Raw genomic sequence first — 25,789 nt, 5'->3', positions numbered from 1 at the left:
GAAAGGCAATCAAGGAGAACTAACATAGCTGGCAGGTGGAATGTATCAGAACCAGCCAATTACATAGGCAGCAGCCCAGCACACTACTATAAACTATGCAAAAACCTTTCACTCTGTTTTTTCCGACAAACTCTACACCACTGGTGTACACATTCGGGAGAATTTTAAACTGAAAAAACTAACAAAACTTGTTAGGGGGCTGCTGTTGCTTTAATCTATCAGTATGTGATAGAGACTGAGGGTGGTGAGGAAGATAATGCTGGCAACCAACTCAGACTGAGGAGGAGGAGAAGAGTGTTCAGACCCAGGGTAACCTACCAGGGGCTATATGATCTGGAGATAGTAGAGTGCTACAGGGTAGACAGGAACATACTTCAGCAACTTGTTGAGCTGTGCTGGCCTCACCTCAGACCCAAAACCAACAGAGGGGGAGCCCATCCCAGTGGATACCAAGGTATGTGTAGCCTTAAGAATACTAGCTACAGGTACTTTCCAAAGGAACAACTGTGGATATCATGGGGATCTCACAGGCATCTGCATCCAGGATACTCCACCAGTTCCTGGACGCCATGCGACCTCATGCCGATGAGCACATTTACTTCCCTAGCACCCATGAGGAGAGGACGAGCAATATGCATCTCTTCCACCATGTAGTAGAATACCCGGTGGTACTGGGTGCCATAGACTGCATGCACATCCACATCAAAGCACCACCCATTGACCAGGGTAGGATCTATCTAAACTTCAAGGGGTTTCATTCCATCAACTGCCAAGTCATGTGCGATGCCCAGGGCATTATTATGAATGTGTGTGCTGGCAGTCCTGGCAGCTATCATGACTCCCACATCTGGCATTCATCACAGCTGTACCGGGCTTTTGCCAGTGGGGACATCCCATATGGCCATCTGGTGGGGGATGCTGACTACACACTGGAGCTGTGGCTGATGACACCCATCAGAAATGCACACATGACCACAGAAGAATGCCATAATGAGGCACACGCACAAACCAGGATCATTATAGAGCATGTGTTTGTGATGCTCAAGTCACAGTTCTGCTGCCTTGACATATCTGGTGGAGCCTTGCAGTGCTCTCCAGCCACATGTGCACACATATTCATAGTATGTGCCATACTACACAATATGATCCTGTGGAAACAGCAGCAGCAGGAACAAAATGGAGAAGGGCCACACAGCCTCCCACCATTGCCAAGGTCTCCACAGGCACAGCGGGACTTGGAGGAGGAACATCCTGAGCCTGCTCCTGTAGGCAGATGGAGGCATGCCCAGTATGCCCTGTCCTTGGCAAAGAGGCAATGCATAGCACATACACTGACACTGTAGGGCCCGAGGGAGTGATCTCTCTCTCTGACTCACACACAGAGTAAAATAGATGCCAAATATCACACCACCTATACCTTACTATGTATAGGCAGTGTACTGCATGCATTCAACAAAGTCAGCCTTCAAGTACCATCCTCACAAGAGCCTCAGGCACAAGGTAAGTCAGTCTCCTTAAGAAAATAAATGAATGTTGTGGAATGTTCTGATAGCATATCTATGGTATTGACCGAAGCATGCAAGGGAATGGGGTGGCTTACTTGGATAGCAGCAGAAAACTGACAGCTCTGTGGGATAGCAAGAAGTGTATTCCCACTACTCGCCTACCCACACCATGCAGTACCATCCTAGTTGACAAATACCACTGCAGTATATGTGGTGAGCCAAATAACTGGGGGGTCATAGGTCACATGCATGGATGTCAAAGTGGGGGTTTCATACCCACCCCCAGCCTCATCCAGCAGATCAGCTGTGGAAATCCATACAGAAATGTCTGGCAAAAGCCCCCACATGGCAACATCCATGAAATCCCCACCTACAGACTTTTACACAGTGATATCACAGCATGTCTGGCAGTAGCACTATGTCTTTAAAAGGTAAGAAGTCTGAAACTACACATGTTTCTGCCAGAACAATCTGACCTGTAATTGATACTGTTATGCCTGTAGTCTCAAAGATAGGGCACACCACTATGCTAAATGGGACCAAAATGTTAAGCAAATATCAACACAGTCTCTATGTATTGTGTACAGATGGGTCACCCCCCCCCCCAATATTCCCATAGAAATGCAGTAACATGTCCCAAGCCTTAAGCAGCACCCAGCCATCACCTAGAGTGATGGCTCAACACAAACAGAAAGCAATTTTCAATAACACCCACAGTCAACTTACTGGTGCCTTCCCAGGGTTGTCCACTGCTGGCAGCCTGGGAACATATGATCATCAGAATGCACTGCCTTGCTATAGATTGCCTTCATCTGTCACACCTGGCTTACATTCCTGTGACAAATGGCCATGCCTTACACACGGTGCCCTGTTAGGGAGTGTCTTGGGGTCCATAACACCAACATAACACAGTCTACAAAATGCAAGGAAAGGCCATGCCGCTAACTGCTAGGAGAAAACCTGCCATTGTCAGAGAGCCAGAAATCTTGACAAAGCCATTAATAATGTGGTGAAAAAGGTCCAAAGAGAAGGATACATTTTAAATACTGCTATAATAATGTTATAAAGTTGATGGAATTATTGTAGTAGCATGGACTGTCTGATGGGTATGAAGTCTGAAACTGCAATGTCAACTGTCAGTAATATCTGACTTCAACCCTGAGTGACTTGCAAAACACTTTTCCTTGAATACCACACTCGTTTGGGTAACCAAAAAGTTATATGAATCATGAATGAGGACATTCTGTGATACTCTGTACAGTCGACAGGCAGGGATAGGAGTCTAAACATGGGAATGCACTCATTGTAGGCAGTCCTAACCCTGGAAGATGGTGACATGTCTGTACCCACAGAACCCTGGCCCACAGCCATGGGGAGTAACACACCCTTCCCTGATCACTCATCCTGTGCAACATCTTGACTCCAAAATGTGGCCATCCAAGCAAATGAGGTGTGCCATACATATATGTGAGACAAACACACACCTCCAGGCTGGTCAAACAATCTGACACAACCAAGACCCTCCAATTGCGGTCAACCTTTGAGAATACCCCTATGCAAATTACTGGTAGCTATAGGCAAGCATATCTGACCCAGGACACCCACCTCACATATCTTATCCCCTACAAATCTTTCTGGAGTCTGCCTGTCACTCTGATCCTCTCTGACTTATATTACCTAACTGTGGACTTGAAATCAGACCAGGCCAGAACATAAATTCACAAAGATTACACCATTGTAATATATTACCAAGGTGCTGGACCATTTCCACAGCATCAGCAGACAATTGCTTGTCAGCACACCTCTCAACAGGCTGGATTGCACAAGAATGCATAGTAGTTGGCCCATAATTTTGGTGTGTGCATAATCCATCCTGTATTCCTCTGGTAAATCACTGTGATGATCTGCGGAGGTATGTCACAAGGTACTGAAACAGTACATGACAGTGTCAAATGGCATATATGTCAGCTGTCTGCTAAAACAAGCCCTGTAACCCTGGCAACCCATACATTACTGAGAGAAATAGTCCCAATCACCATATGGCCCATTGTCTCCCCATTTTGATGGGCTATCTCCAAATATCTTGCACCAACAGGTTGAGAGGTTGGGCTGTAGCACAAAACAAACTGGACTGGAGTACAACAATTGCTGGAATAGAGTCCCATATGTACTATAGAAGGTCACACTGGGCATGCTTATACACTTAGAGAAATGTCAGTAAGATCTAGGAATGAACAGGCCTTCCCCACCCAGTGCACTTCCCATTGCCCTGCTTTAGCAGTCCTGAAGATGTCTGTCACCATAGAAGTCACTTTCATCAAGCCTCAGTCTTATAAGCTCTGTAGTGCATGCAATAACTGTGAAATGCTATAATACAAATAACTAGTTAGGCAGGAGTTCTAATCTCAGTCCTGGCAAGTGCAAAAGAGTTTGTGTGTTTAAAAGTTAAAGCTTTTCAGTCCATTCAAACCCAGTACACTTCCCCTTTCCCTACTTTAGCAGTCCTGCAGATATCATTCACCTTAGAAGTCCCTTTTGTCAAGCCTCACCCCATAAGCCCTGTGGTGCAGGCGATAACTGTGTAACACTATAGTGCAAACATCTAGTGAGGTAGGAGTTCTAATCTCAGTCCTGACAAATGTCAAAGTGTGTGTGTGTGTGTGTGTGTGTGTGTGTGTGTGTGTGTGTGTGTGTGTGTGTGTGTGTGTGTGTGTTTAAAGTTAAAGCTTTTGGGTCCATTCAAACCTAGTACACTTCCCTTTCCCTACTTTAGCAGTCCTGCAGATATCAGTCACCTTAGAAGTCCCTTTCGTGAAGCCACAGTCCTATAAGTTCTGTGGTGCTTGTGATAACTATGTCACACTCTAGTACAAATAACTACTTAGGTAGGAGTTCTAATCTCAGTCCTGGCAAATGTCAATATGTGTGTGCATTTAGAAGTTAAAGCTTTTGGGTCCATTCAAACCAAGTGCACTTGCCTTACCCTACATTAGCAGTCCTGTAGCTATCAGTCACCTTAATAGTCCTTTCATCAAACCTCAGCCCTGTAAGCTCTGTGAAATGTGCAATGACTGTGTAACACTATAGTACACACAACTAGTTAAGTAGGAGTTCTAATCCCAGTTTGGGCAAATGTGTGTGTGTGTGTAAGTGTGTGTATGTGTAGTTTAAAGTATTTTGTGGCCTCTCTCACCCAGTACATCAGTCATTGCCATGCTTTACAAGGGCTGGAGATGTTCCTCACCTTAGAAGTACCTTTGGACAATCTTCACCCCATAAGCTCCATGGTGTGTGCAATAAATGCATAATATTGTAATAGCAATAAATAGGTAGGAGTTCTAATCTCCATCTGGGTAAGTGTGTGTGTATGAACAGTATCCTGTATGGCAAGGTTGTTGGGTTTGTGTGAGAACCATATCCATTGGGGGGTGGATTTGTTACATTTTTCTGCTACCCACCCAGGACATGTCCCAGTGTCCACATTATAAGGCCCACAGTTGTCATCCACTATAGAGGGACTTGTAGATGCTCTGCAGCCATATAAGCATTGCGCAATGTGCAATGTGCAGTAACTATGTGACAGTATGGAATAGATAACAAGATAGGCTGCCCATCTAATCCTTGGATATCACTCCCCACTCAGGAATCATACACAAACACACTCAGGTAGGCAGCCACCCCTACATCAGTAGGTGGCCTGCAAACCAGCTCACAGAAAGAACCCACAGTCACAAGTGGAGTCCCACAGGATGTGGAACTGTGTTCCCTCATGTTTGTGATCCACACCTCTGAGGACCAGCCCAATACAAAGGTGCCCTGGCTGACAATGTTTGCAGATGACTACAAGATGGGTGCTATTGTTACCGCCCACGTGAGGTTGATATCCTTCACAGAGGCCTCTCTGAGACCTATGACTATTGTCCATATCTGGACATAATCTCAATGCCAGATGATGTGCTGCCATCCCCTTTGGGTATGATATGGTTCCCATAAAGTAATACACTGATGGTAGTCCACTGAACACTGATGTTGGTATAACAGAACTGAGAACACAGGTTGACAGTGAGCTGTATGGTGACCACCACAGTGCCATTGTCTTCCGAAAGTCTTTCCATGTGTCACTTATCCTGACTCAGGGTGTTGAATATGGGATGTACAAGGACAGTGTTTCCCTGTACACTCCCCTGAATGGGCCAATCAATGTATACTATGGCCTATTTGCTGTGTACCCCACTGGACACCAGCAACAACAGGAGAGGCTGCAAATGTACCTCACAAAGAGGATTTTAGGTACTACACACTTGCCTCATATGGACAGACTCCAACAACTAAATGAATCTCTGTCTCATATTGGCTACTTAGGTGTGATCTCTGCCTGACATACCCAGCCATATCTGTCCCAACCCTGTCAGGAATGCTACATCAGAGGAAACCAATCTGCCCACACAACATGCCCCAGATAACTCAACCCCATCCTCACAATCAACAGGACATGCTGGAGGGACAGGTTCACAACCCTGAGAATGGGCATGCTATGGGATAGATGCCACATGCATGTCAAGCTGAGCACACCACTGTCGCTCTTCAACAGAAATCAGGAGGACTGGATGGGGAATAGAATACCCACCCTGGGAATCACCCCAGTGACTCTACTCAGCAGACACACTAGGGAGTATCTTCAGATGGCATGATGCAGTGTATTCCCATGGGCTAGCCTTGTAAAGCCTCCATGGCCATTTGCCACATACACACCTATGACTCTTTGAACCTATGGATCTCAGTACTGTGAAATGTTTGTGTCTGCATTAATGTGTCTGAAAGTGTTTGTGAATGTGTAAACATGTGAATGAAAGTAGTTGGTAGCCCGACTCACCCAGTAGAACTACTATTGCCATACCTTACAAGTGCTGTAGATGTTATTCACTATATAGGTACATTGGGGCACTCCACAACGTATAAGCTCTGTGGTGGGTGCGGTAAATTCATAACACTATAATACCAATAACTACATAGCTAGAGGTTCTAATATGAGTCCTGGCAAACGTGTGTGTGTGTGTGTGTGTGTGTGTGTGTGTGTGTGTGTGTGTGTGTGTGTGTGTGTGTGTGTGTGTATGTGTGTGTGTGCATGTGTGTTTGTGTGTGTATTACTGTGTGTGTAAGTGTGTATATGTGTAGGTTACAGTATTTTGTGGCCTCTCTCACCCAGTACATCACCCATTGTCATAATTTGCAAGGCCTGGTAATGTCCCTCAACATAGAAGTAACTTTGGACAAGTGTCACCCCATAATCTCTGTGGCATGTGAGATAAATGCATAACAATGTAGCAACAATAAATAGATAGATACGGGTTCTAATTTCAGTCCAGGAATATGTGTGCGAGAGAAGAGTATCTTGTGTGTGTGTGTGTGTGTGTGTGTGTGTGTGTGTGTGTGTGTGTGTGTGTGTGTGTGTCTGAGTCTGTGTGTGAATGACATCCATTGGATGGTGATGGATTCATATTTTATGCTATGGTACACACAGTACACATTACTAAGTCTACTGCATGAGGTCCGCTGTTCACATTAACCGGAGTGGTATCTGTAGACACTCTTCAGCCCTATAAGCTGTGTGCAACAGTATGGAATAGTATGTAGTAGTTACAGGTACCTTGTAACACTCATCACACTAGTAGTCCTGTGCCTTCTGCAATAACCGTATAATAGTGTGGTACCACAACTTAATGGTTAGGATTTCCAAACACAACACTGGTAACTGTGATCTTGTGTGTGTGTGTGTGTGTGTGTGTGTGTGTGTGTGTGTGTGTGTGTGTGTGTGTGTGTGTGTGTGTGTGTGTGTGTGTGTGTGTGTGTGTGTGTGTAGGTGACTTTTCTGATGGTGATGCATGTGTGTTTGTATGCAAACAGTCATGCCATGTGGGCACCCTAACAGGGGTATTTTGGACAGCTGTGGGCCATACATGGCAGGGTGGGCAATTCACCATCTCTGGCCACAGACACGGGAACCAGGCCTGCCAAGGGTATCACCGGCACCATTAGGGCCAAGTCCAGATGCAGTACTACTCCTCGCTGGTGACTGCTGCCTGCTGGAGCCGTGTCCCAGTTAGTCCTGGCAAGGATCATGTGCCCATGGTCTGCTGCATTGTGGCATGGACAGCACACCCCCTTCAGTAGTGCTGGTGGTACTGCCAGCATGGGAATGTGATGGTGCATGGCCAGTTTGATCATCAGCTGATTGTGGTGCTGCCCTACAGCCACATGGCTGCTGACCAGCATCCGCCAAATTCTCAAGCACAGATATTCCACTGCCGAGGAGTGCCAAGGTCTTTCCCTACCATCTATCCATGATGCCAGTATGCTCACAAATGGCTGCAGTGAGTTCATATTGCCACAGACACCAGGGATGTGCTCATCCACGACTGTGCATATATGTCTGGTGTTACATTTATTACATGCCTGTGCCCCATGACATCCTAAAACATGTGTCTGGTGACTGTTGCCATGGCACACAAAACAGGGGCATGACAGGCTGCAATCCTTCTCCAAGCAACCCTGCCCATATGCCTGTGCAGGACCTCGCCAGCACTCTGGCTATGGCTATTACCTGCACCCTCACTTGCCATAGTCACCACAGTAGCCTATTCCATGCCACCACCACCTACCAATTGTCCATTATCTGTGGCCACTGGTGATGGGGTATGTGTGGGCATTGTAACTGTGTGCAGGGATTGGATTGACAATAATGGAATGACAAACCAATGGTACAGTATCAGCCCCTGACAATCCCACTTGTGCCTCAATATGAGTATCATCATGGTCAGATTCTGCAGAGACACTGACATCAGTATCAGAGTGGGAGGGACTGCAGCCACCATGTCCACCTGTGACTGAAAAACAACATATGTAAATTAATACTGGCACTATAAGGTTTGCTGGTACATACACACACACACACACACACACACACACACACACACACACACACACACACACACACACACACACACACACAGGTGAGGCATTACACAGACCTCACTTTAGCCAACTGGGGGCATTCATGACCCAAAGTCAGACAATAACATACACACTGTGGACGAACCCTCAGCATCATGCAGAGCATCCCTTTCCAATTACCGTTACTACTAATATACACTTCTGGGATATATGAGTGGTGTTAGTAGGTGATGGCCCTTCACCTAGCACACACTCCACCCATGTAAATTATTGCTGTTCACCTGTATAGCACTATGGCAACTTCTACAGAACATACCCCCCAACTGTACAGGGTTTTGCTGAATGTCTACATGTGTGCCTCATATGTTTGGTCTGTCTCTCATAACTCCTGTGTTTTTCTGATACATTGCTGAGTTGACCTGTGGATTGGTGCCACTAAGTAATGTCCTGTTTGGAGGTGCAGACTGTATAACTGCAGTACATGTATTTTAAAACAAAGCCAGTTACTCAAACAACTTCCCAAGCTTAAGTGGATATAGTAAGTCTATACACACCTGTTAACATGCCAAGTTTTAATAATATATCACATGAGACCTCAGACATCAGGTCATAACAGTGCCATCATTTCATATGACATATAACCTGTACAATCCAACTGAAGAACATAGGTTCATAGGTTCATAGGTTTATACTAGGCTATCTGCCCTAGGGCATTTATAATCCTAGCCAGAGTGTGTGTGTCTTTCGCCACCCCTTGGGATGAGCATACTATGCCCATATAGGGTTTAGTTTACTGTGCCTCTGTCCAGTAGTGACACAGAGATGACCCCCGGGGTAAATCTACAATCCCCCATCCACTCGAAGATTTCTCTTGAAGAGAGTCAATGAGGGGCTCTGCCTAACATGGACTGGGATTCTGTTCCAGAATGTAGGGAGCCTCTGGGTTATGAATCTGTCCCTCCAGCATGTCCTATTTATTTCTGTGTTGAGGTTCAAATTTCTTGCTCTCGTGGCTCTGATGGATTTGGATTTTCTGAGGTGGAGCATGTCCATTAATTCTGGATTCGACATGGCCTTGTACGTCAGGCATAGGTCACCTCTGAGTAGGCGGTATGCAACTGAATAAAGCTGGAGTTTCTTCAGCCGGGCAGCATATGACATATGTTTGAGACCCTTTATCCTCTTGATGAGGAACTTTTGGGGTCTTTCCAATTGCTGCAGGTGTCAGGTAAGATACATCCCAAATGGGGCATTATACTCAATTATGGGCCTGATAAGAGAAGAGTACAGGGGCACAATGACCTCTCTTGATCTAGATGTGAATCCCTTCATGATAAGGTGGGCAATATAGAAGGTCTTCCTAACCACCTTGGCAATGTGAGTGTCAAATGAGAGGTTACTGTCAACTTGGGTCCCTAGGTCCCTGATTACCTCTTCCGTACTTAATGGATTACCACCTATGTGGTAATTTGTGGGTACCTTGTTTTTCCCAAAGGGTATGACTATGCATTTTTTGGCGTTCAGTTTAAGGCCATGGCTCTGGCACCAATTATCCATTTCTATGAGGCCTCACTGAAGGATGCTTGTGTCCGCTGGTGTATCAATTATGGCGCCCAGTTTGCAGTCATCTGCAAACTTTGTCAGCCACAATCCTCCTTTGTTTGCTTGCACCTCGGAAAAATAAATGCCGAACAAGAGGGGTCCCAGGACTGAGCCCTGTGGGACACTGCTTGTGACTGGCTTAGAGTCTGACATGGCTCCAGCAATTCTGACCTTGTGGGTTCTGTCCTTGAGCCAGTTTGTAACCCATCTTGTGACATATGGGTTGACTTTTAAGCTGGTGAGTTTGTCTATGATGCCCGAATGGGGTATTGTGTCGAAGGCTTTTGCAAGGTCAAGGTAGGCTGTGTGAACTGCCTTACCCTCATCAATGGCCTTAGTGACTGCTTCAAAAAAGTTGATCAAGTTCAAAAGGCAGGATCTGCCCTTGACAAAGCTGAATTGGGTAGGATCCAATGTCTGTAGGCCCCCAATGTCTTTGTTTATGAGTTCCATAATGATCCTTTCCATAGCTTTGCAGACTAGGCTCATCAAGCTTATGGGGCGGTAATTTCCAGGGTCCGTAGAAGCACCTCCTTTGTGGAGTGGGACCACTGTTGCTGTACGCCACTCTTTGGGTACGTATCCTGTAGTAAGGCTAAGATTAAACAACAGCCTTATGTGCAGGTTTAGTTCCTCTTGGAGTTCATGTAGCACGCACCCCGGGACACCGTCCAGTCCCATTGATGCTGTGTTTTTAGCTTTGGAGAGGGCGGCTCTCACCTGGGCATCTGAGATGTTATGGAGGCTACACTCTGTTGGGATAGATATTTCTCCTTTTGGGGGGGAGGGGGCGGAGAAATTTGCACTGTACCTGTCTGCCAAAATGTTGGCAGTGTCTGTGGGTTCAGTGTATTTTGTGTCATTTTGGACTAACTCTGGGCATATCTGGGAGTTTCCACCTAGGTTTCTAACATAGCTAAAGAAGGCCTTGTGATTATCTTTTGTGTCTTTTGCGATTTTTCTCTCAAAGTTGGCCTTGGATGATTTTATGAGTGATCGTAGTTTTTTGCTAGTACTGATCAGAGATGCCTTCCCTTTTAGGGATTTTGCTCTGTCATGTAGTAGCTTCCTCCTCCTGTTGTAAAGTTTGTTAATGGCTGGGGTCCACCAGACAGGGTGCCTGCCTTTGGGGGAATGGGACTTGGTTTTATTAGGGATTGCATGATCCATGCATTCTTGAAGATGTCCGTAGAAGGCATTTATAAAGGATTCAGCGGTGTGGGTTGTGGTTTCCACTGGCCCAGGGGCCTTTAAGGGTAACACTTCAGTCTTAAGAAGTGTGAAGTCAGCTTTTGAGAAATTCTTCACTGTGGTCTTTTGTGCAGGGGGTGGGGGCAGGATGTGGATTTCCAGTGAGATTAATTTATGGTCAGATCTCACCAATGAGGGGTATACTTCCGGTGTGGAGAATTTTGTCCTCATGTTTGTGATGATCAGGTCTAGTATATTATCTCCTCTTGTGGGAGTAGTGACTAGTTGTTCCATCACATTTGAGTTTATGAATTCTAGGAACCTTTGGGCTAGGGTGTTGGGGCTTGAGTAATGTTCCCAGTCTATGTTTGGGTAGTTGAAGTCTCCCGATATGATGGTATTTGGAGAGACATTCATACTCTCTAGTGTCTTCAGGAAGGCTGTGTGGGGTTCCTGAGTTTGAGAGTGTGGTCTGTAGCATGCTACAAACTGTAGGGCAGTTTTGTCTATGGTTAGTTGCACCTGGATGGTCTCCAATGCTTCGTGCGTTGCCACTAACCTGGAGGTGGGGGTATCTTTGATGAATATGGATACTCCCCCTCCTTTTGTGGTTCAGTCCAAGTTTTGGGGCCGGAAAGCATGATATGAGGTATAACCTGGTAGTGCTGGGGTGCTCTCAGGAGCCTTGAACCAGGTTTCAGTCACTGCACACACATCAATGTTTTCCATACTGAGGAGGGCTTCGAGAGCGTGCATCTTGAGGTTTAGACTTCTGGCATTGAGCAGCATTACCCTTAGTTTTTTTTTCACTTGTGTTTTCTAGGGAGGTGGGTTTGTCTTTTGAGCCTTGCCTAAAAAAGGCACTATGGGAGTGGCAAGAGCCTTGGCCAATATCCGGAAGCCCAGAGGTGACAGGTGCAAGCCATCCCTTGCGAAGCAGTGTGGCTTGTCAAGCATGTCATTCCAAGCAGACAGACATTGGATCCCCTTAGAATGACACCAGTAATTAAGTCAATTGTTAAAGCTAATCATTTTGTCTTTGTACTGTGGCATCATTCTTGGTGAGGGTAAGATGCTGCTCAGGGTCAGGGTCACATACACATCAGTTGTAGGTAACATCTGGTAACTGAAATAGGTACAATAGGCTGGTTGCATGAGTGTGCACACCTTTAAATTAATACTCTTTTACAGCAACTTTTGATTTAATCACAGTATGGAGTTCTCTTAGGAAGGTGTCTAGCAGCATGGCACATATTGGCTTGCCAATGTTTGCACACTCTCCCTTGCAAACTATATCAGATTGCAAGGCATCCCAAGTGCACTGCTCTCTTCAGGTCACCCTGCATATATCTTAGTAGAAGTAGCTGTGGGTTCTGACACAGCCAGTGCAGAACATTACATGTGTTCTGGTGAAGCCTTCCTTTTGTTGATATGGATATATGGTTTGGGCCATTGTTGTGTGGAAAGATGGGCTTCCTCACCATCCACAGCTATGTGGCAGACAACAGAATGTTTTGAAGCCACAAGGGGCCAGTGATTGAAACTGTTCATAATCCCCTCTAACTTGCCTACAGCCTCAGTTACAGCTTGTGAACATCAACCCCAAAGCAGGACACTGCAATCCCCATGCTTCACCGTGGGGGTGGTATTGTTGTAGTGATGTACAGTGGTGATATTGTGCCAAACACACCTGTCAGAATTGTGCCCAAAGAGTCCAACCATGGTCCCATATTACCATAACACATTTTCACACTTGCTTTCTGGGGACCTGATGTATTGTTTTCTGACTTTCACCAGGCCTGGATATTGTTTGGTGTGAGGAACTTCTGCCATCTTCCAACCCAACCATATAGGCAGGACATATGCAGACCATGAAAGGTTGTTGTGATATGTAGTACACACTGAGTACTTGCTGGAGATTGCTGTTACTCCTTCGCTGTTGCTGTATGGCTTCTGGATGCCTCTCTGGCTGGTTTTGGTCTTGTATTCTACTTTGGTGGGATGTCCACTCCTTTGCAATGTAGCTGTGGGCTCTGACACAGCCACTGCAGAACATTGCATGTGTTCTGGTGAAGCCTTCCTTTTGTTGATATGGATATATGGTTTGGGCCATTGTTGTGTGGAAAGATGGGCTTCCTCACCATCCACAGTTATGTGGCAGACAACAGAATGTTATGGAGCCACAAGGGACCAGTGATTGAAACTGTTCATAATCCCCTGTAACTTGCCTACAGCCTCAGTTACAGCTTGTGAACATCAACCCCAAAGCAGGACACTGCAATCTCCATGTTTCACCATGGGGGTGGTATTGTTGTAGTGATGTACAGTGCTGATATTGTGCCAAACACACCTGTCAGAATTGTGCAAAAAGAGTCCAACCATGGTCCCATATTACCATAACACATTTTCACACTTGCTTTCTGGGGACCTGATGTATTGTTTTCTGACTTTCACCAGGCCTGAATATTGTTTGGGTTGTCCACTCCTTTGCAATGTCACTGTAGCCCCATATTTGTACCACCTTTTGATGGCAGTCTGCACTATGCTCCATGGTATGTGCAATGCTGTGAAAATGCTTTGGTACCCTTCTCCAGGCTGATACATTACAAACATGTGATCCCTTAGCAGCTTCAACAGCTCTATGTGAACCTTGGCTGTTGCTGTAGTAGGCAACTGGGAATATGTTAGGATAATCCTGGTAGGACAGCTGACCATTAGTTGCTGTTAATCAAAGAGTCTGTGTGATTGATGGCAGTTGTTTACCCAATAAGACATACTGCTGTAGTTATATTGAAAGCTCCCTCAACACAGTACTATCTTCAGCCTGTGCACACATATGCATCTAGGTTGTCATATTATTGTCATGTGTCATTATTGTTTCCCTAACATATTTGTTTTATTTACAATTGAATTGCACAGGTTATAGGTCACATGAAAGGTTGGCAGTATTTTGGCCTTGTCTATTGTGCTCTCATTTTTGTATATCACACATAGCTGGCATTCTAACAGGTGTGTACACTGTTTATATACACTGTATACCACTAATTTCTACAATATGACCCTAGTTTTGGGCCTTTGCCCCCCCCATTTTGTCAGTCTTTGTCCAGGTGTCCTGCAAAGACAGGTTGTGAGGTATGCTACAGATTTGTGACATCTCCTGCAAATATGCCCCTGTCATAACCACCATAATGAAATGCAGTAAACCCTACCACAGGTGAACATGCAGATATTGCCAAATGGCTGGGTGTCGCTGCTGTGTGCATGGTCACATGCATTAACTTTAGCATGCCTGAAGTACTGGTGAGCCAGAACAGGGAAACCCTATACTTACTGGGTTCAGGCTGCTGTCCCATGTGCAAAACAGAGTGACCTATGTAGTTGTGAGGGAGAAGTATTGTCAGCAGATTCACATTAGGCATTGGTACAATATGAACGCTACATTTCTGCACAGGTACAATACACACTATGATATTACACAATTTGCTGTCCTTCACCATGGATGTGCACTTGTGTGCGTTACTACACCCCACCCACTAATCCATTTTGCACTGACATATGCATCTGGAGACTCTGTAGAAGACAGTTTAAATGCTACCTCATTACATTGATGTGCACTTCGGCCTTACCTGGATGCTCCTCGCCTGTTGTCTGGGTTCCACCCACCTATGCAACTGCTGTTTCCCATGTTTGAGTTTGTGTGGGGGCTACCCCAAGGTTGGTAAGGAGCTTCCCTGTCACTGTATGTGGGGCCTGTGCAGCTGGCCCCACACTGGTAGCAGTACAATCCCTCTCTACAGCAGCAGCCCTTTGCCAGGCACAATGTATCAGATCAGTTGCTCTATGCCTGCCCTGATCGTGTGTGCGTCCATGGTGGCCCAACATGTTCACTCTGTGGATGATCTCATTTGACATGGCAGTCCACTCCTGCAGATTTTGCTGGCTACAGCCAGAAAGGATGGCATAGTTTAAGATTGCAGCTTCTGTGATGGCTGCTCTCTCCGCATTGGAGTAAGGCAGTTGCCACTGCATGGCGTCTGGAAGACATACACATGGAAACACATCACAGGACCTCAGACATTGCCCAGTGTTCTTTACAGAGCCATCACATTCATATGGAGTATCATTAGCCACCACTTACAAACACATCATACCTCTACCTGGCAGCCCTGTATGAACATGCATTGTACTCCTGGTGCTGATGTGCCATATCCCTCCCAATGAGGGCCAATACATTGCATAAACCAACATTCATCATTCATGTTTGTGTAGAATGATGATAGTGTCCATGTCCCTTGCAGATGGGATGTCAAAGGTGCTCAGGCTTGGCTTGCATGCAGTGTGTAATGGAACTGGAAGCATATGCCTGAGTTCATATAGGATGCAGACAGAAATGTTATCAGGCCCCAAGTGGACTTGCTTTTGTTAACTATGATTAGGCAATTTGCACCTGATCCATGATGATGAGGGTAGGGGTGCATGTGCTGTGCATATCCACCTATACTGATAGTGATCCAGGGGGGTGATGTTTTCCCTAAACCTGTTTGCAGCAGGTTAGCTGTAGCTAGAGTGTGTATGTATGTATGTGCTGTGATTGACCACCATTACATGGTGTGTTGGGTTCGTGCCTCTGAGACTACAGACATATGTAAAGATGGCCTTGCGATTGCCCTTAGTGGTTGTGTCCAATTTGTTCTCAAAGTTAGCCTTACAGTAATCCACCTGTGACCTAATATGCTTGTTCAGACAAAAGTTGACATGCCGCCCAGTTGGTGCCTGCTCCTACTTTTCCCTGTACAACCAATATAGCATCACATTATGTGCTTTGTGCATTGCTGCTGTCCAGCAAAGGGGTTTTCTCTACTTTGGTGGAGACAAGTTTTACATGTAAGGTTTTGCTGAGGCCATACAGCTATGTGTGTGGTAATATATCTGTTTGTAGTAGGAATGGACACAGGGTCAGAACACATTTGGCCACCTCTACAGTTTCAATGTGATACTCATGCTTATTATGCTATCCATGTCTGTGTCAGGGCAATTTCACAGCCAGTAGCTGTAGAGGTGCAACTCTGTTTTATGCACAGAAACTAAGATTATACACATGTGCAACATGTACAGCTTATTCACCTGACATTTTGCATCCCATGTCAGTTGTTATGAGAAAGCCAGGTACACCTGCCCATACATACATATGCACAGGTAATATCTGCTATACATTTATGTTCTATTTCAGTGTAGCACACTCTAATGACAGACTTGCTGCTAAGTCAGTCATGTCAACCTGTTAGGGCAGGACATCTGTAGGACAATGCACATACATGGTGGGCTATGGGCCACAATTAATGACACTTTCTTCATATTGTTGTAACACACACATATCATTTGATAGCGCAGTAGCCTTTGCATTCACAGACATACCCTGGAGGATGTCTGATGCTCATATGGCAGGCGGAGAGGTGAAAGGCTAGGGTGTGTGGTAGTGAGGGTAGGAACTGTTAATGTTGTGAGTATGACTGGTATGGGGACAGAGCTAGCTGATATGCTACACAGAGGAAAGGAGGATATATTGTGTGCGCCAGAGACCAGATGGAAGGGGTGTACAGCTGTGTGTATTGGAGTCAGGTACAAATATTTCTATCATGGTGTGTATGGGAGTGGAAATGGTGTAGAGGTTAACCTGAAGGAACATTATGCCAATAGCATTTGTGGAGGTGATAAGAGTGTCGAGTAGAGTGATGTTCAGGAGGCTGGGAATTGATGGTGTAATGTTGACAGTTGTTAATGCATATGGTCCTCTAATTGAGTGTGTGATGGATGAGACAGTCATACTTTGGTGTGGTTGGATGAAGTTGTGATGCATATACCTAAGGGTGAGTGAGTGGTGATTGGAGCAGATTTCATTGGGCAGGTTGGTGAAGTGGACAGAGGGGATGCAGAAGGGATGTATAGGTATGGTGTTAAGCAAAGGAATGCAGAAGGTGAGATGGTGGTCGAGTCTGCAACAGAGGTTGGACATGGATGTGGTAAATACATAATTTTACAAGAGTGAAGGGCATAGGGTGACACACAAGAGTATAGGAAGAGGCACACAGGTGGATTATCTCCTATTCAGGTGGGCCTGTTTGAAGGGGATTGGTAACTGTAAAGGGGTGACAGGGGAAAGTGTAGTTAGGTAGCATGGAAGGTTGGTCTGTAGATGACGATGGTGATCAGGAAGAGGGGGAGGAGTGTGAGGGCAGCACCACTGATCTAATGGTGGATACCAAGAAAGGGTGATTGTGAGACTGACTTCAGTGAAGAGTTAAGACACGCAGTGGGTGGCAGTGAAGAGTTAGCAAATATCTGGGTAACTACATCCAAGCTTGTAAGGGAGGTGAGTAGAATGGGTCTTAGTGTGAAATCTGCACAGAGGAATGAAGAAAAGGAGACCCGGTGGTGGCATGAGGAAGTACAGGGGAGTATACAGAGAAAGAGGCGGGCCAAGGAGAAGTGGGATTGTCAGACTGATGAAGAAAGTAGACAGTTGTATAGGGAGATGGGGTGTGTAGCAAAGAGAGTGGTGGCAAAGGCTGAGGATGGGGCATCTAAAGGGTTGTACGTAAGGCTGGACACCAAGGATGGAGAATAGGACCTGTACCAATTGGCTTGACAGAGGCATGTAGCTAGGAAGAATCTGCAGCAGATAAGGCTGAGAAAGGATAATGGTGGAAGTGAACTCACTAGCGAGGAGAGTGTGTTGAGCAGGTGGAAACAGTGCTTTGATGGGCTGTTGAATGAACAGAATGAAAGAGTGAGAAGGTTGGATGATGTGGGTATAGTGAATCAGGATGTGCAACAGATTATCAAGGGGGAAGTAAGGATAACTATGAAGAGGTTTAAGGATGGGAAGGCTATTGGTCCAAATGACATACCTGTGGAAGCATGGATGTGTTTAGGACAAATGGCATTGGTCTTTTTAATTGGATTGTTTACTGTAATCTAGGAAAGTGAGAGGATGCATGAGGAGTGGATAAAATGTGTTTTGGTACTGATTATGAGAATAAGGGTGGTGTGCAGAGCTGTAGTAACTACAGAGGGATAACACTGATCAGTCACAGCATGAGGTAATGGTAAAGGGTGGTGAAAGCTAGGCTAAGAAGCGAGGTGAGGATTAGTGATCAGCAGCATGGTTTCATACCAGGAAAGAGCAGTACTAATGTGATGTTTGCTCTGAGAGTGTTGATGGGGAAATCAGAGAAGGTCCGACTTAGCTGCATTGTGTCTTTGTGGACTTAGAAACAGTGTATGACAGGATGCCTAGAGAGGAGCTGTGGTATTGTATGAGGTGGTCAGGAGTGGTGGAGGAATCCGTAAGAATGCTACAGGATATGTACAAGGCTAGTGTGACAGCATGAGTTCTGCATTGGGAATGACAGATGTGTTTATGGTGGAGGGGGGAGTACATCAGGGATCATCTATGAGGCCTTTCTTATTTGCAGTGGCAATGGACAGGTTGACAGACATGAACAGACAGGAGTCCCCCTAGACTGTGCTGTTTGCAGATGACATTGTCATTTGTAGTGAGAGTAGGCAACAGCTTGAGCAGACTCTGGAGAGGTGGAGGTATGGTCTAGAGAGGGGAGGAATGATGGTCAGCAGGACTAAGATGGAATATATGTGTTTGAATTGGAGGGAGGCAGGAGGAATGATAAGGATGCAGGAAGTACAGTTTTCAAAGGTGGATAGGTGTAAATACTTGGGAACAACAGTTCAGAGTAATGGCGAGTATGGGGGAGAGGTGAGGATATGAGTACGGGCAGGATGTGGGTGGTGGGGAAAAGTGTTATGTGTAATTTGTGACAGACGAGTACCATTAAGAGTGATAGGGAAGGTCTACAAGAGGGTAGTGAGACCAGTTGTGTTATATGGGTTGGAGACATTGGCATTGAAAAAAGCGGCACAAGTCAAAGCTGGACGTAGCAGAGTTACTGATGGTATGATTTGCACTGGGTGTGGCCTAGCAGTGTCACAGTCAGTACTGTGCAACACACACTCCAGTAGTGGTCATATGTGAGCCATCCTTTCCTGGGGTGACTCAGGGTCCTGGGCTGTGTTCTATGTCACTGCAGACAGACACAGTTTCTATGACCATAGGTTCTGCTCAACAATATATCGATATAGCATGTGTTGTTGAGACATAATATTGTTTGAACTTCCTATTTTCCATGTTTATATGTCCCTACTACATTTCATTACAAGCTTGCTTGCTTGACATAGCTGTGTTTTATTGTTTTCAGTTCAGTTGGTATACTCCATCAGTCTAGGTGTGTGTGTGTGTGTGCGTGTGTGCGTGTGTGTGTGTGTGTGTGTGTGTGTGTGTGTGTGTGTGTGTGTGTGTGTGTGTGTGTGTGTGTGTGTGTGTGAGACAGATGTAGGATATACATCTATTTTGTACAGGCAGCATCTTGCCTTTAGTAGGTAATGCTCATGAGCAGCTTATAGCTTGTGCACCAAATGGAGTCCCCCACTTGCTAATTACATGTGGAACAGCTGTGGTATCATTCCCATACCCAATAGCATGGAAACACACTTGTATAACTGAGTACTTCATGTGGGCATTGCCCCTTTTCCTTGCCTGGGAGATGTACTTCATGGAGGTGTGTGATAAACAGCATCACAGAATGTAATTGGGAATACCTCTTACAACAAACACTGTGGAGTCAGCCCAACAAACTGGGAGAGAATGTTCCAGACATAGGGACAGAATGTAAGTATTTCTGTTATACAGTTGAACTAATGCTAATTTAATAGGGTTTGTGTGGATATGGCTGCTCTGCATGAATTTAAGTCTGATAGTGTTATGTGGTTGACATAACTTCCAACTGTAGAGGTATCCGCAGACTGGTCTGAGTTTGGGCTCTTATATTTGTTGTGTTACTCACACATTTTCTGGCCTTGAAAATTCAGTAGCATACTCTGAGGATTGCAGTAAGTAAATGGTAACATCCATGTGTGTTTCTGACTTCATATCCCTCAGAACAGATATGTTACAACAACCCTGTTACACCAGCAACTTTCTCAGTTTATATCAGCAATGTGTCAATAATGCCCCTGTGTTTGGATCTCTGCCCCAAATATGTCAGGCTTTGTCCAGATGGCATGCTGTAAGAGGTGTATAGGTATAGTATATCATTATATAGTGACTTCATTCCAGATATCATCCCAGTGATTTATGAGACTGCCAGACATGTTATGTGTAGAAGGCCTTATATTTGAGGATGAAGCCGAGACTTTCTGTGGGACTCTATACAGCTGAGAGTCTATGTATTTCTGGCAATTGTTGACAGACTGTCAGGACTGTGTACCAGTGTATTGTGAATGTGTTATTTGGCCTGTGTAGGGAGGGGGGTAGATGTAAGTGTTGCGGGTCATTTTCTATCTGACATTGTATGCTGCTCCAGCTTCTGGTGCTCTATCAGCTGTATATGTTTGTAGGGGCAGACTGAGACATGTCCCATACCAGTCAGGCATCAGATTACACTGTGAATTGGGCCAGTGCATATATATATATATATATATATATATATATATATATATATATATATATATAGATATATATATTTATATATATATATATATATATATATATATATACATACATATATATATATATATATATATATATATATATATATATATATATAGGTAGTGTGTGAATGGCAAACATGCTGATGATTTTGTTCACACAGTCCATATACTCTACTGTCCCTGTGGCTTACCAGTATGTCACTTTGAATGTGGTGAGACTGGTTCTGGGTATGCACTTTCATGCTGGTGTCTGCTGGTCAGTGCTGTTACATCCCTGTAGTGCCTGCTATATTTGCAACTACACATGTATTCCCCCATAGCAAAACTGGGTTTGTGTTGTGTCAGTCTGCCTGTAGTTTAGACAGTACTTGGTGACATGCCTAGCAGATCAGTCTATTTTCCCTACTGTGATGTTATTTCCCGATATTTATCAGATGTACTTTTGCCTGGCCCCCATATGTATTGTGTATGTCTGACACATCAGTGGGATGATGTAAAGATTTATGTCAGTGAGTAGTGGGGAATAATTTGGTTTTGGACTTGGGCTATTCCATTCAATATATGGTACAACAGACAGGAGGGTGTTACTGCATCAACTGTGTCACCTTATCTACTCCAGTATTTGGGATATGTCCCAGTTTCATGGCTTTACAATCCCCCGGTCAGGCTTGGTCCAGATTTGTTGCACTAAGGGGTTTTGAGCATACCTCTTGACTGGCTAGATTGTTTCAGACTGTCCAGGATTATTGCTCATACGTATGTTCTGCTCCACAGAATCATTATTTTCATTTCTGTGGTAAATCACTGTGATGATGTCAGGATTTCTGTCTGTAAATGATGACATACATTTCAGTTTCATAACTCACATCTTTCTGAATATGTATGCTGACACGAACCCTATTATTGCAGGAACATTCTACCTTCATAACTGCTGTACATACGTTATGTCCCTGTTCTTGGACCAATGTCCCTCCATTTTGACAGCCTTTGTCCAGAATTATTGCACTAAGAGGTGTAGAGGTATGGTGCTGGGTATGACTCCACTACATGTTATGGGTATATATATATATATATATATATATATATATATATATATATATATATATATATATATATATATATATATATATATACATATATATATATATATATATATATGTATATATATATATATATATATATATATATATATATTCCTTTTTATATTTATGCACATTTATATACCAATATCTGTGTATATATATATATATATATATATATATATATATATATATATATATATATATATATATATATATATATATATATATATATATATATATATATATATATATATATATATACATATATATATATATATATATATATTCTATACATATTTGTTTTATATGTATAGCTCTATATATCTGATGTATATACTTTTTAATATTTATATTTGTCTATCACTATACACATCTATATGTGTATATTTATATAAACTAAACATGACTGATTCCACGGTGTTTGCGCCCTACTATTCTATACCTGTACAGAATTATATATTTGAAACAAAACAGCTTCTTTACTACATCTCAGATGATGTAGTGGTAAATTGCTCTGATTGTGGTTTCAGTATCTTGGGTTCAAGACTTGACAGGTTTGAATATTTTATTGCTGGGCAGAACAGTGGCTGATGGTGACAGGGTGATTAAGGCAGTTTTAAGCAGTTGTAAGTGGGTTTGCATGGATTTGTGTGATGGTAAGCAATGCCAGCACACTGTTAAATGGGAAACTGCTTAATCTGTGCTGGCATCTCTTAGCATCCCGCAGACTCACATACTTCTCCTTACTACAGCTTACTCCTGCTTACCACTTGCTAATTTCTTTAAAAGAAAAGAAAAAAAGGAGTGATAGAAAAGTGGTGAAAAATGGGGCACTCAGAGGGAAAAACAATATGAAAAATAGCTAGAGATGTGCAGGATGGCTGTAGGGAAGGTCCAGAGCTGTCCATTTCTGATACATCAACAGCTGTGTATTTGTACAGAATTTGGAGGTGAATTTGGACACTCAAACCCCTGAGAGAGGGCTGAGGACAACAGTAATGTGTTGTTAAGTTAACTAGACCAGATTACATGTACAGCGGACATGTGTGTGAAATGGACAGCTATATATGAGGTAAATTTTTTTTGTGGGAACAGATTACCTTTTTTTTTCCTAAAGTGAAAGTGGGATGTTGGGGAAAGATAGTAGGTATATTTGGGGAGGTAGGTTGGTTAGGAAGACAGACAAGACAGCAGACAGGGGCAGTATATGACACATGTGGGAGGTAAATACCTTGGATGGGAAGGGTGGTTGGGAATTGGATGCCCACGAGCCCACCAGATGGATACAGTGGGACTGAGGTCCCCACCATGGGCAGTCACCACTGCACATTCACAGCCCCAAAGGTGTTTGTGCTGCGGGCTGAGCAGGAGGGGCAGGCTGACCCTCAAGATGTGCCACATGACACTCAAGCTGGCAATGCAGATCTCCAAACTCCTTTTGAAGCTCGCTATGTACCAATCCCCGGACCTTACTTTGGGTGACGTGTCCTATCCATGCCTGCTCCCAGGGGGGATGGGCCCCATCCTCTGAGGCAGTTCCACCCAAAGGTGGTGCAGGACTAGCGGACAAGGATGTCCTGGGTTGGGTCCCAGATGTGCTGGGGCCCAGTGCCATGGCCAGTTGAGGTGGGACAGGCAGATCTGCTGGGATCAGCCTTCCCAGACGTGGTATGGTGTTGCAGTTTTATAACATATGTTGGCTAGTCATGATAAACACATTCCAGGATTAGTTATAACAGCATGCATGGGCATTCCCATAACCCAAAACAACAGATTTGGAACAGTTGCATAGCAAACAGAACACATGCATATATGGAACCACAATGGGCATTATAACGGCATGTATATTATATTGATAGCAACAGGCCACCAATGATAGCATTTGAAAAGGGAACATTAATAGTCAAGTGTTTAAATATTTGTAGAACAATAAGCCACATACCCCAACAGTAGGTCTGTTGAAAAACATACTCATTGATTTTTTGTGTTTAGATTATTGGTGCAGATAGCGTGGGGGAGAGAGAGATGTCAGTTAACAACTGTATAGGCTTCAATTGCTCACATCTTTAATAATCATTGCTCTAATCATTACTCTCCAGGTATTACCTCACTTTACATCGCCTATGGCCTTGGGTTGGATAGTGGTATGTTTGTATAAAGTGTATAATTATAGCCTTCTTACAGCTAATTTATACCTTTTCTTACCTGTTAGACTTGTGGAGGAAGTTTCAGTTAACACTTCCTGACTGTTTCTGCCCATATTCACATAGTCACGGTTACATATGTGCACTCATACTGTGTGTGTGTGTGTGTGTGTGTGTGTGTGTGTGTGTGTGTGTGTGTGTGTGTGTGTGTGTGTGTGTGTGTGTGTGTGTGTGTGTGTGTGTGTGTGTGTGTGTGTGTGTGTGTGTGTGTGTGTGTGTGTGTGTGTGTGTGTGTGTGTGTGTGTGTGTGTGTGTGTGTGTGTGTGTGTGTGTGTGTGTGTATGTATGCTACTGCCATACTCTGCCTAGATTTCTATCAGTCACCCTGGTGTTGGCACGAGTGACCACTAGATGTGACAGTGTGACACTTGAGGGACATTTATTGGAGGAGACTACTTGGCGTATGTACTTATCTTGCTGTCATTTGCAGCCTTGGGGTTGGACAGTGGGTGCTGTACAGAGTGTATAAGTATAGCCTTTTTACACCTAAGATAAACCTTTTCTTACCTGGAAGACCTGTGGAGGGAATGTTTGTTAACACTACCTGACTGTTTCTACCCATATTCACATAGAGTTACACATGTGCACTCAGTGTGCGTGTGTGTTTTGGTGTGTGTGTGTGTGTGTGTGTGTGTGTGTGTGTGTGTGTGTGTGTGTGTGTGTGTGTGTGTGTATGCTACTGCCATACTCTGCCTTGATTTCTATCGGTCACCCCACGTGTTGGTGCCAGTGACCACTAGCTGTGACAGCGTGACACTTGAGGGAAATTTCTTGGAGTGGACTACTTGGTGTATGCACTTATCTTGCTGTCATTTGCAGCCTTGGTGCTGGACAGTGGGTGTTGTACACAGTGTATAAGTACATCCTTGTTACAGCTAAGATATACCTTTTCTTACTTCGCAGACCTGTGGAGGAAATTTCTGTTAACACTACCTGACTGTCTACACATATTCACATATTATTTGTGAAATTATACGTACAGCTTACTACCAGTCCCGGGATTCAAACCGTGCCTGTTTGTGCAAAAAATACATCAAGTTTGTGTTTCATCAGAATGAGCTACTGAGAAACTGCTGTCACTTGTTTGACTGTTTTCTGCCTAATACTCTCTTGGTTGTACAATCAGACCTTGTTAATTCTGACATTCATGCATGGTAGATCGTTCTTATACAGCGCATTCATACTTTGACTTACCAGAGTCGGGACAAAAACACTGGTTAACACAACATTACTATTCAGGTATCAGATCTTGGTGCATGGAACATTTCATATAGATAATCTCCTGTTTTACAACTCCACAATCTTTGTCAGATGAGCCTTGATTATTTAATGCTTTCAGAGCTATAGTTGCTGTGCAGAAACTGTACACATTTCGATTCATTCCACTACATACCAAAGTAAACACAACCAGTCCAGGGTTTTGACTTTTATTGAGAGGTACTGACACTTTTATTAATATATACCCTGTACATCATTATTACTCTGCTAATGTCTCATTTATTTAGTACAAACCATACCCCTTTTTAAACACTGAGAGGTGATATTCTACTCCTTTCTATTCATTTTCCTGAATACTGCAAGCTAGGTTTATACTCACCAGCCATGCAACACAGACTTAGCAGCCTCCTGGCATGGGTGTCCAAGTTCATGGCCCTCTCATTTGCAGCTGTACAGGAGATAGAGAAAATTT

This window comes from Protopterus annectens, chromosome 2.part0, assembly GCF_019279795.1.
Source record: "Protopterus annectens isolate FY-2018-M chromosome 2.part0, PAN1.0, whole genome shotgun sequence".
NCBI lineage: Eukaryota > Metazoa > Chordata > Ceratodontiformes > Protopteridae > Protopterus > Protopterus annectens.
This window is presented reverse-complemented; position numbering follows the sequence as displayed.